Genomic DNA, 13,525 nt, shown 5'->3' on the forward strand with positions numbered 1-13,525 from the left:
TAATTAGAGGAGAAATTAGCGTGGCTGTTTCAAGTATTAGCCTTGAGAGACAGTATTATTCCAGATAATCTTTATTTAAATAGGCTAAAACTGTGCTTAATCCAATAAAGTGAAGTAACCGAGAAGGGTAACCAATAAATAAAAGTGGAATCATTTTAAATTGATTATTTGTGTCGGTATTTGTCTGAAAGTTTTGTGCATGACTTTGTTGGGGTGTTCAGTACTGATTAGTTGATGCTTTTTTTATTCCGTACGAAGAACGGGTATTCAGCTAGTAAATAAATAAATGTAAAAAGAATTCTTGTGAAAAAATGAAAAAGAGAACAATTTTGTCACTCTTTTTCAGTCTCAAGTTCTTTCGACCATTCACCAAATACTATTTTTTTTTTCTTCTTGATAACCTCGTTCTTCTCTCTGTCTTTTTACTTGTACGTTCCAATTAATGGAAGGTGAACGAGGAATCGTTTACAATGGAATAATGATTTGTGTGCTTGACGAATTGAATTTTTTTAAACTTTTTTTAGTTAGTTTATTTTCCTCTTCTTTTCATTTTAAAATTTGAATTTTTACGCAATGAATCGTTTAAAAGAGATTGAAGAACGAAAAATTAGACAGATAAAAAAGCACCACTCTAATAATTACATCCATTTACTAAATATTTGATTCGATAAACACGATTTATGTAATGAAATATTTGTTCATATGTAATTAGATATTTTTTTTAAAAATCATATGCAGTATAAATACAATAATAAATGAAGTATAAATTAACAATTGTCTAAAGCAGGGTTTCTTAACCTGTGGTTCATGAACCCCTAAGGGGTCCATGAGTTATATTTTGGGGGTTCGCTGACTACTCCTAATTTTTAAAACGTTTGGAAGTCTACCCATTGCTTGTAAATCGAACTATGGCAGCTATAATTACGTTTGCTACAGTGTATCTTTGCGAAGCGGGATTTTCCACACTTGTGACAATAAAAACATAACATCGATTGAATGTTGAACATGATATACACGTTGCTTTGTCGAAAACCATCCCCCAATTAAATTTATTAATTAAGGAAAAGCAGCAGCAACCTTCACATTAAAAATTTTAATTTTAAAAATTTTTTATACTACTAAAATAATAAAATTAAATGATGTTATAATTGATGTTTTTCGCAATTATTTTTTTTCACAAGGGGGGGGGGGTCCGTGACTTCTTAAAAAAAATTTAAAAGGGGTCCATTATATCAAAAAGGTTAAGAAACACTGGTCTAAAGGATATGGGGAGGAAAAGTAGTTTCCGAACTATTATTTTTTTTACTAATTTCTTAGGCGGAATTCTTTGCCTAACTTTAAATACCACTACCTAATTTGAAATAAAAATCGTTCAAGCATACTAAAAGCTAATGTTGATTAGTTATCTTTAAATTTAACTGAAAGTCAAAACAATTCTGTTACCCATATTGATGCAACCACTGTATGTTTTGTTTTTTCTCTCTGATTCATTAATTCCCCTAAAAATGTTATTTACCTTGTACTTCCACTACGGTCTTCAGTTGTGTAGGTTAAGTTTTGATCAACAATTTATATTGTTACCCAGTTCTGATTATTCACCCCCTTTTTTTCCCCCCGCCCTGTTCATCCCGTGCGAACAGCTGGTGCGAAAAATATGATGATGAAGTGTTTCGTTTTAATTAAAATTTTTAAACGAATAGAAAAAGTGTTAGAATATTATTACATTACACAAACCCCGTTATAGAGAACCGTCAAGGGACTGAAATTTCGGTTTACTGTAACCGGGAGTTCACTATATCCAAACAATTTTAACTCATTTTTCCGAACTGCTCCCATTTATTATACATTATTTAAGTAAATGACCCATAAAAGAAATACAAAAATGATTAAACAATATGTAGTAACAAAAAATGCGTTAACTTTTATTTCTCTTCGTCTTGCGTAAAAAACATTTAGGGATGGCCTTTATTTCGAGATAGGAAACTGAGATAGAAGAATCAAACAAGAAAAAATGATTATGGCTACATTTCACTCAATAGATGGTTCTAAAAATATGTGTGTATTTTATGTAGAAATTTCAAAATTAACAAAAAATGAAGAAAAAAATCAGTTGAAGACAGAAAAAAGTTCATAATATCCAATTTCCTCTCTTCTTTTAGTTCACTATATCCACAAAAAATAATATTATATGTGTATAGCAAGGCAGGGGAGCGAATATTTCGTTCACTATATCCGGGAGTTCACTATAAACCATATTCACTATAGCGGGGTTTGACTGTAGAACGATAAGTTTATAATTATTGGAATTTTAAAATAAAAATGTTTGACCTGCTTAAGATTTTTAATAAAAAGTATAAAGTGTGAAAAGATTTTTACCGTGAACTTCAAATTATTTTTCTTTTTGGCCGATTCTTTTTTCTTTTCCTATTTACCATCGATCTTACTAACATTTCTGTTCAAAATGGCATCGGTTCAAAGGAAGAAAAAAAACTGTTGTTGATCTATTGATGAGAATGACTCATCCTTCATTCAACCTTGTTTATCTGTTGCAGTATAACAGCAGTGTCGAATATTTAAAATGAAATGACTACTCTTCTAGTTGACTCATCTCGTGTAAAAACCGGTTTTCGAAAAGAGCGACTGAAAATAAGGAAGGAAGTTAATATTATGAAAATAAAATTTATTATTCATCTCAAAAAGAATCTATGAGAAAACTAACATCTTTACCGTCTACGTCCTCACCAAAAAGAACCAATTTTTTTCTGATGGTTGATAAGCAAACTGAGTTGATATTTGATAGCAAGATGGTTGATATTTTCTGATAGTATAACCAGTAAAAAAAAAAAAAAAAAAAAAAAAAAAAAACATTTGTTCTATACATAACAATTGTTAAATTTCTACAAAACAAGTAATAAAAATAAAAAAAAATTAAAGTCTATTCCTACTTAGGTCAGAAAAGAAATTTTTTATTTTAGTTACTTTTTATTGAATAATTAAATTTTTTTCCCTCTCATATAAAACTAAAATTAATGAATTTAATTTAATGAATAAATTAATATTTGAAAAAACTGTATTAAGATCAAGGGTCATCCACTGCAAGTTGAAAAAAAAAATGTATTTGAACTTAAATGAATGTTATTAATTAACGATTGAAAATTTGTTCAAGATATATAGGAAAAGGTTTAACCATGGTTTAACCCCGTTATCAACGGGGTTAAACCATGATGTGTGATGTTTAACTGCATATTTGAAACTTTAATTTAATGGTACACAACCTTTTTTCACCCAGTCACCCTCCCCCTGCTTAAAAACTATAACATACGTTAAATTTATTCAGATTTTAATTTTTTTTAACATTTAGAGATTATTTTTATACATTTACTGATACTTTATTTTTATTTACTAATACTTTCATAGTATATTTTTTCATACGTAAACAAAAAAGTAACTTAAGCGAAAAAAATTATTAATAACAACAATGAGATCAGTAACTTGCAATTATCGTTAATTTCGAACACTTTTCTTGCGCTTCTTATTTAGGAGTTATTTGCAATTATTGCTGTTTTAGAACAATTACTTGAAAACCGTTCTGTTTCTGAGCAGTTTCTTTTCTAGTAAATTCGTCAAGTGGGGTGAATAAAAATTTTTCAGTCAATTTTCTGGGTAAAATCATTCTCAGAGAACAAGAAAAGTTTTTATTCCGATAAAAGCGAGCGATGTTTCCGGAAGATTGAATCAACAACTTCCTAAAAACAAAGGAACAGGAAGGAAATGGGGAGAAATTTCCGCAGGAAGAAATCAACGCTGTTCTGTTAGTCAACTAATGAATCCCCCCTCTGCATTAGAACTCTGTTTGCTGTCCAAAGTTAACTGACCATAAACCTTAAAATTATGTAATTCGCGTTTTTGAACAACGACTTTCTCTAATCTTTTTTTTTCTTCTCATTTTCTCGGTGTATTTTTGTTAATTTTATTATACAAACGTCGTTAGCAACCGGCCCAATTTAGGGTTTACGGCTACTAATGTTCAACTCCGTAGCCTTGTAATTTTGAACTCAATCTAGAAGACAAGCGAAATCCTGGATCAAGTATTGGGAAAAATTTGCCTTCGTAGAGGACTTTTAGATGGAACTAACCCACATTCGCGTTACATGGAGAGGAAAACCGTACACGGTTAGCTTGTCGGCAAGGGGACTCTAACCCATGACCCGTCTACCATTGAAGATATTTTACGTTTGCACTGTGGTCGGTGCAAGCCGGATGTGGAATTCGAATCGACCAGCTATTTCTGGGATCGAACCCGGGTCACCTTATTGGGAGGCGAGCACTCGATCTCTTGAGCCTACACGGTTCTATTTTTGTTAATTGACAAATTTTTTATGATAGACCAGTGATTCTCAACCAATGTGTGGCGCCACTTTTGTGTGCCGCAAAATTTTTGAAACGATGTATTAGAAATTATAAAGCTCTTTTTTTTATTACGCGTAAAGTTTAAACTGGAGAAAACTATATATATATATATATATATATATATATATATATATATATATATATATATATATATATATATATATATATATATATATATATATATATATATATATATATATATATATATGTGTATTATAATTTCAATTCACTAGCATATAACGCATATTAACTCGATTCTTTGGTGGGGTATCTTTTCATAGATGAAGAAGGTTGCCATTGTCAATGTGACTCTCCCCACATTGGTGACCCGGAATTATATTTTTGCAGTGGTAGAAACACTACAGTGACTCTCCCCTTATATTTATTATACTTTTATAATTTTTCCAAGCTTTATCGACGTCAACATCTTTGACGGTGATAGTTCTGTCTTTGACAATCTTAAAATGCGAAAATAAATAGTAAATTTGATGACTATTAAAATTATTAATTAACAAAAGCTATGCAACTAATCGTTATAAAAACAAGTTAACAAAGGATAACTAACAAAAACAAGCTAACAATTAATAAATAGCAAAATAAAAAATAATAACAGTTAACTTGTAATTAATCCCGTAATAAACGTACTGTTGTCTTTTTAGTACATATTATTTTATTTCATATTCAAAATTATGATCATAAATTATTTTACGCAGTGTATTATAGGTAAATAAACAACTTATAAACTTATTTTTTTCTTTGTGTGCCATCTAATTACGAAATCGTTAAAATTTTAGCTCTTTTCATATTTTCTAATTTATATAATTTTTTTCAATTTGGATTAAAACTTATGATTTTAAATGCATTTCGCTTGAAAATGCTTTTCTTTATAAATTACCGCATTGAATGTTGTTTTAAGTAGACCTAAAAATTTAAGTTTTCAATTAGTAGCCAGTGGCCGGTGGTCTCTAATAATTAACTTAGTAGCCGCTTTTTCCTCAAACCTAATGAGTCGGTGAGCGATAACGATTATTCCTTTTCATTTAATAGTCACATTTAAAAAAAATTTTTTTCTTTTGCTTGGATTAAATTATATTTTTAAAAAACGATTCATATTAAAAACTCCGTACGGCTATAAGAAATTAATTTAACTAAAAAGTAATGTGTAAATATGTGATAAAATTTAGTTAAACGGATTGCCTTAAAAGAACTTGACTTAAAAATATTTGGGGAGGTAAAATGCATAAAATGTCTACATGACAACTTTGAAGTATCTGAATTGAACTTTCCTTCCACGTGAATCTTGATGGACTCTGAAAGATCAAAATTTTGAATGGAGACATTTTAATGAAAATTTCCAGGTTATCTTGTTGCATTCATGTACTTTTATTTTATAACCGTCGTTGAACAGCAGACCCCATTTTGAGTTAATAACTACCAACCCCGTAGCCTTGTAATTTTGAACCCGATTCAGAAGACAAGGGAACTCCTGGCAGGTATTGGGAGAAATTTGCCTTCATGGTGGACTTTTTGATGGAATTAACCTGCGCCCGGTGGCTGAGCGGTAGCGCTTTCGTGCCACAGGTCCCTGGTTCGATCCTCGTGCCGGGCAAGGTTGACTCAGCCTTTCATCCCTTCAGTGGGTCGATAAATGAGTACCAAGCATGCTTGGGAACTAAACACTAGGGGTTCCGCGTTCGGCTGACCCCCTAACCGGAACGTCTGCTTCTGCACCCCAGAGCCCAAGGTCAAGAAAACTGAGATGGGCACAGTAGGCCTTGGCCCTCCATGGGCTGTCGCGCCGCTGAGTTTAGTTTAGTTTTTAATCCGCCTTTGCGTTACATCGAGAGGGAGACCATGAAAACCTTCCACTGTTAGCCTGATGGCAAGGGGACTTTAACCCATGATCCGTCTACCACTGAGGATATTTTACGTTTGCACTGTGGTCGGTGCAAGCCGGAATTCGTATGAACCAGCCTTCGCTGGAATTCAATCCTGGTTCATCTTATTGGTCTCTCTATTCCCTGAACCATCACGGCTTTTATCATTAAACAATTTAGAAAGACCAGTTTATTTAATTTAAGTAGTCAATTAATTTTTGTTGACTCGCCACGTTTAGATTTAAGTACCGTTTAAAAACAAGTGCCAGTATTGGTCAGAGTTTTTCAAGATATTAAAATATGCTTTTGATCAAAGGGTGTTCTGTTCTTCCGGTTTTATGATGAATATCGAAGGGAATTTTATAATACAATTCTAATGTTCTTCAAGATTGAAAATTAATAAACTCTTATGTATCTTTCTTAGGTATTATATTTCATTTTATTCATAAATTAATTTTTTTTTTTTTACTATTTAGTTTTTTTTTCTTTCTTAAATTTTTAAATACAGATTACGATTTATAATTTTTTGAAAAAAATTTTAAGTAAAAAGAAAAACGTTGCGAATCTGAAGGGCATTATTTTTAATGTCATTTTTTTATGGTTTTTAGAGGGTTTTTTTTTCCTTCATTTTTTAAGAATTTTTAGGCTATTACTAGTTATGATAATCGATGAAACCATTCGGCGGCAAAAATAATCGTTATATTTTTACCATTTTTATAATATTTATTATGATGTATTTTTGGAGCTCTACCCCTAATAACAAACATTCATAATATTTTAAACCTAATAAAAATCGGACATTTTTTTTATAAACAATTATCTGCCTAAGTTTTCCTTAATCGTATTATCACAGGAAGCACTCGCTCTTTATCAATTGTTTAGCACTCAAATGTTGGTAGTTGGGAAGGGGGAAAAGAATCTTGAGGTTTTCATGTTCTAAATTAACGTTTAACAGTGTTTTTCGAAGATCTATCTCCAAGAAAGATAAAAAAAATAAAAATAAAATTTTTTTTTAAAAAAACTACGATTTAAGTGTCTTGCACTCGAGATAAAGCTATAATTTTCTACTGTGCATCCTCTTGCCGTATAAAGAATTATCTACACTTGAGAGCGGACAAATAGGGGCTTAAATACTATTAAAAGTTATCTAATTTTTTTTTTATCGCCAATGTGGTTAGAATTTTTCCATTTCGTTAAAAATTAGTAAAATAAAGGAATAACTTTAACCATATGGTAAATATATTTGTCATTAGTTACACGAAAAAAAATTTCTACACCGTACAGATTTAGTTGAAACGAGCTAAATTTATTTGAAATTTTAATAATATAGCGATTATGCATAAATAATGCAACTATAAATTACAAATCGTTTCATAGCTTTATTTTTTTTTAAAAGTATTTTAAGTGATTAAACTGGAAAAAAAAACTAACAAAAAGTTTTGAAGTTTTATGAAAAATTATTTCATTCTAGTGCTTAAATATTGATGTGTAAGTGGTTAATGAGTTTTATGCAAAGTTCTACAAAAGATTTTATGCTAATGTATCAAATATATTTTGAAAAAATCATGTTAGCAAAAACTTAAGATCTTCATAAAAATGTTCTTTTTATAAATCAAAAAAAAAAAATTATTGTGTAAAATCTTTCAATGAACCAATTATTTCTTGAAACATGTTTTTGTAATCCAGACATTGAGAATTCTATTTTGTTTCTTTTTAAACAGTAGTATAACGGTTTAAAGCGTGTATTTCATCTGCTTTAAGGGTCGAGTTTTATTTATTTGCGTTGTGTTCTCATTAGCTATTCCCACCCTTTTACGTTTAATCGCTTTTCAAAAAATAAATGACATAAAAAGAAACCCTCGAACTCTATTAAATGTTCGTTAGAAAACACTAGTTGTCGTTTTGTGAAGTTAAAAGTGTTCGCGAAGAGCTTTGTTTTTAATGAACATCGTTGTTCATTACACTTCACCCTCCTACAATGAATGTCATTGTTTCCTCCAGAGTTTGACATGAAACAATGACCGACTTACTCCGTCACACGAGAAACTTTTTTTTGCATTTCTCTTTTACACAGAGAAGAACATTATTCTGACGAAATTTAAAAAGAGAATAAAATGTCGGAAAAAATTATTGAAAATATCACAATTTTATAATAAAGTTATTATAAAAATCATAAAAACTACATTTTTCTAGTGGAGTAAGATTCGGTTTTTGTCCGACCTAAAACGAGAAAAAAGAACGATCACTATTTTCGTTACGCGCCAAAAATCCTCCCGGGTTTTTTCGATGTTCATTACATATTTCGTTTTTGGTCTGATAAAATAAAAATATATATATATTTTCGATTTTTTAGTCGATTAGAAAAACCTAATCATTAATTTTTTTTATCTTATTGAAATTATTATTATAGTTAAATAATTATTATATCACTTATAATAATTATAATGCTCTGTTTGTTAGTGAGAAGTCTTCAAAATTTTGATTGGCGGTAAAAGTACGAAAACCTTTGCGTGCACCATTTAAAAAAAAGCAATTTAAACTTGCTACAAAATTGAAATTTTAGCAGTAGAAATAGGGTCGACGTTTTGAAAATCACTGCTTCAGAAAAGTTTGCATTACCATCGGAAATTCCATCCTTGAGGATGATCCAATGACATGCCATCGCAATTTTGACCCTCTGCGCAAATTCGAGCACTTTACGGAAGACCGATGCACCCCGGTCTCTACGCAGGGTGATCAAAGTGTTCACCCACCCGCTTACTGACCTCAGCCGGTGATGCTCGACGTCGGTGTTCTACTGGGAAACGTGTCTTTACAATTAGTCTACTGCGGGACTAATGATAGCACGTTAGGAATGAATCTCATTTTATTGTTATCTTTGTCGTAAATTTACCTCGAATTTTCAATAATTGACGTACATTCCAGATAAAATTCTGTCACATCTTAACATGTTTAAGTAAAAATAAAATTCAGTTTCGAACATTTATTAAGTTTTAAAATTAATCCGAATATACGCTTCCAAAACTCCTCTCTCATGAAAGCGTTTTAGAAGGTAACTCGGAATAGTTCGATCGATATTGATCTATCAACGAGGAGGCGATAACAGCCATTTAAAGCGATCGTTTAAAGAGTCATACCAAAGATAATAATTATCTTTTTAAATAAACGAATCACCGCAGTTATTTGTTGAAAGAGCACTCATCTAAGCTTTTTCTCCTCTCTGTCTGCTGTTAAGAAGGATTTCAAAAAAGGTAAACCTTTATTTATAGATTCATTTTTATTTAACGTTTTTTTTTTCTTTCTAAATTAAGATTACTACTATAGATTTTAATTTAGCGACAGATTTTTGAGAAACTTACATCTTAATGTAATATTTTCCTCCTTTTCATTTTTGTTCCTTAGGGGACTGATCGCAAAGACACAGTTCCCAGTCGAACACCGAAGTAAAGCCTTACTGCCTGCTGTCAGTAAGCGGGTGGCTGACCACTTTGATGTACCTGCGTAGGGACGGCGGGTGCGTGGTATTGATCCACGTTAAACTGTTCTACCGTAAATTGCTCTCGACTTCGCGCGCAAATCGTCGGGCTACCAAAGTAGGGGAGCGATCCCCTCTTTAGAGGATCGAAATTGCGATGGTATGTCTTCGGATCATTTTCAAGGATGTTTCCCAGACCGTCGCCAATATTAAGCAGCTCAAGTGCGACGTCAATAAAATACCTACCTGCATATCTCTTCATGAGGCAGGCATCAAGTATCTAAATAGTTAATATGAATTTAATGAGAAGCACTAACCAGAGAGCATTCAATTAGAGAGTATTAGTTCAATTCGAAAGTATAAGTCGAGAGGACAAATACTCTTTCCCTCTTTAAAAAAAAATTAGGGTTCAACTTGAATGTTTGGGACTTATTGGGTATTGTTGGGACTGAACAGAAGACGAATCGGAGAAACACGTTTATTGAGCAGCAATAGCCATTCCATTTCAAGTTGTCCCGCAGTGAACTGATCGTTAAGACACGGTTCCCAGCAGATCACCGAAGTCAAGCATCACTGGTTGCGGTCAGTGTGCGGGTGGGTGACCACTTGGATCAGCCTGCGTAGGGACCGAGAGTGTGCGGTATGGGTCCTCGTTAAACTGTTCTACCGTAAAGTGCTCGACTTCGCGCGCAGGTCGTCGGGCTACCGAAGCGGGGGAGCCATTCCCTCCGTAGAGGATCAAAATTGTGATGGAATGTCTTCGGATCATCTTCAGGGATGTTTCCCAGACCGTCGCCAATAGCCCATTGTGCAGCTCTAGTGCGACGTGAATGAACAACAACAACAACCATTCCAAGTTGCCATATTCTATTTTTATTTATTTATTTCTGCTGACGAATAAGGATATTAAAAAAAAAAAAATACCTACCTTTAGGCGACCCGAGTAGGGTACACACATGTGTACGAAATACTGGGCAATGGCAACCTTTAAAAAAAATTAATAATTATCAGTGTTGAAGAAAAGGATGTAGATACATCCTCTAGAAAAGAAAAAACTTTGGCAAGGGGGGAGATCTGAAAGAGGGAACGATATCCTGTTCGAATTCATTCCCTTTTGTCTATTAAATAGGATTACACAATGAAAAGACGGACAACGATTCAAAAAGTTAGAAACCGCTGAATGCAACGCTGGTGATGAAACGAAGATAGCTGCGGCGGCCGTCGCCCGGATAAGATCAAATCAATCACTGTTGTAAGACACATTTCATAATATGTGAAATATCCATAAGACCTATTAACGAAAAAAAGTAAATAAATAACGATCTTTAAATAGCGTGCGTATCATGCGCTCGTACTAATAAGAGAGGCATTTATTAAGTTTTTGTATACCGGCGCCACCCACGCCCTTTGCAGTCAACAAGTGGCTGCTCCTCCCCACCCACTCTCCACTACCCCTGCCGACTGCTTCCAGAGACCTGACACTGTTTAACTTTTTCCGTTTCTACCGATCCACGTGACTTGCCCGGTGTGTTGCCTCGGAAAGCCGGTGTTTTCCTTTAATAAATAAATAAATAAAAATAAAGGGTGAGATTTACTTTCTGTTAATTATTTTTAGGATTTAATTTATCATTTATGATGAAACGGTGCATGGGATGTTTTCCTTGTTTTATTTTTCACGAATTCGAAGAGAAAACTGCGCTTCGATTAATTTGAAGTTGCGTTTCAATGAATATGGAGACTGATATGTTTTGTGTTTCAGGTGTGTTTAAAAATGTAAGTTATTTTCTATTATACTGTTATAGATCTTTATTTTTTTTCTTTTTCTTCTCATTTATGGTGAATCTGTTGTTTTTCTTTTTGTTGTACGCGATACAAATTACATGAGAAAACTATGCTTCCAATAATTTGAAGTCTTGTTTAAATGAATATGGAGAGAGATAATTTTGTACTCCAGGTACATTTAAACTTTGTCTAGTATGAGCGAATTGCCAATAACCAAATCAAATTTCGTAGAACAATTCCTTAAAGGAAAAAAAAAAGAAGATTTTTTATTTTTTCACCAGTATTGCTTTTTTTTAAATATGTTGACTATATTAGTATACGACCCATAATTAGATATTTTGGTAATTTTTAAGAAATTAATTATGTAAAATGGCAAAGAAATTGTTATTGGAATATATGTATATATATTCCAATAACAATGTATTTAAATAAATTACAATAAGAATTCAAATATTGTATCAGTATTTCTCATCTAACTTTTCAGTTCCAAGTTACTAAAATCAAAGTTGAATTTGTTATGTTTCTCTGATAACTGTTGTCACAGTTTGTAACAGTTCTTTTTCAAAAATCATTATATGAAGAATATTCAAATTCAGCTTGTGCATACGTCAAAAACAAATTCATAACTTGACTTGTGACTTTAATGACCTGACATTTAACCAAATTCTAGGACTGTTATTTATAACACAAATTTGATTCTTCTCACTAAATAAATTTAATTCGTACTCTTTCTCTTATTTGTAGTGAACTTAATTTATAAAATCTTGATTCCCCCAAAAGAAACTCGATCATTAGGTATTCCGTGGCCGACAGATGATTTTAGATTTTCAACTTTTTCTTATCCATATATTATGAAAGTATGGGTAGGCGGAATCATCCCCTATAGGTTTGGGGGACTCCCGGGGGGGGGGGGTCGCGTGAAGTATCATTCTATACGCTTAAAATTCAAACAAGCTCTTTTTTTCCTGTCTGATATAAATTTCTCGAGATATCTCTATTTCAAACAGTTTTGCAATGGCAACTTTTACGTTAAATTGGTCCTTCACACGTAGCAACAAATTGGCAGTACCGTCTTTACGCATGGGCAGGACCCGACTTAGCCTAATTGGGACCCGGGCCAAAATCTTCTTTGGGGGCCCCCTCTGATTAACTACTTCAGTAATGAAGAACCGAACTTAATGGGGATGTATAAATTTTTCACTTCATTATAGATAACAAGAAAATTGACTAGAAACCTAAAATAGTTTTGAAATTTCTCCCCGTCAGACGAAATATCGTCCATTTTATTGATTTTCTGATAATTCTATGTTCATCATGCCGAATGCAGTTAACTTGGTCATCTAGCTGCGAAAAATGCATATCTTTGTTGACATAAGGGTGAAATTCAGCTAAATTTACGCAATTACGATAGCTCAATTAAGCCAATTAGAAGCTTGTATTTTTGTAAACATATCGCATTTTACGATATGTAAAAATCGTAATTGCAAAAATTTTGCTGAATTCCGCCAAGAAGGCCATGCATTTACGAAATATAAATTGTGTTCATATGATAGATTAATAAAGAAGCTAACATAAAACTGACGGATTTTACACTCTACTGATATTTGTTTAAAAAAATGTTCATTAAAGAAGAAAACGTCAAATAAACTTTATATTTGATTTGGGGCCCCCCTCTGATGTTTAGGGGCCCGGGGCAACTGTCCCGTATGCTCCTGCCTTAATCAGGCTCCTCAAGCACTCTATAAGCTCTCGAGAATCTATAAATTGCATTAACAAAAACTAAGAATAAACAATATTGCATAATTTTTGAAATAAATATATTCTCGTGAAAAAAATGTGAATTTTTTTTCTCTAAAAATAGTGATTGATTATCATACAAACACCAATAGTTTATCACCAGAAAAACTTAAAAAGTCTACCGAAATCTACTTTTTTACGTTAAAATGAAGTTTTATAGGTACTTAACTCTTTAAGTCATAAT

General features: G+C 32.3%; 1 protein-coding gene across 4 annotated transcripts in view; it reads left to right on the top strand.

Annotated features, from left to right (window-relative positions):
- The window catches only part of LOC107436100 (hepatocyte growth factor receptor), a 75,737-nt gene that overhangs the window by 10,906 nt on the left and 51,306 nt on the right, over window positions 1-13,525 (top strand). The window contains exon 1 of one of the 4 annotated variants that reach the window (XM_043050123.3): window positions 9,455-9,538. The exons of 1 other annotated variant lie outside the window; for it this stretch is intronic. The gene's annotated coding sequence lies outside the window, so the exon portion shown is untranslated. Of the gene's footprint in view, window positions 1-9,454; window positions 9,539-11,327; window positions 11,347-11,377; window positions 11,536-13,525 lie in introns of those variants that run through there. 2 more of the 4 variants (XM_043050125.3, XM_043050124.3) reach the window with 2 other exon arrangements.

This window comes from Parasteatoda tepidariorum, chromosome 1 (genome assembly GCF_982258835.1).
Source record: "Parasteatoda tepidariorum strain Cologne lab strain chromosome 1, Ptep-v5.0, whole genome shotgun sequence".
Classification (NCBI taxonomy): domain Eukaryota; kingdom Metazoa; phylum Arthropoda; class Arachnida; order Araneae; family Theridiidae; genus Parasteatoda; species Parasteatoda tepidariorum.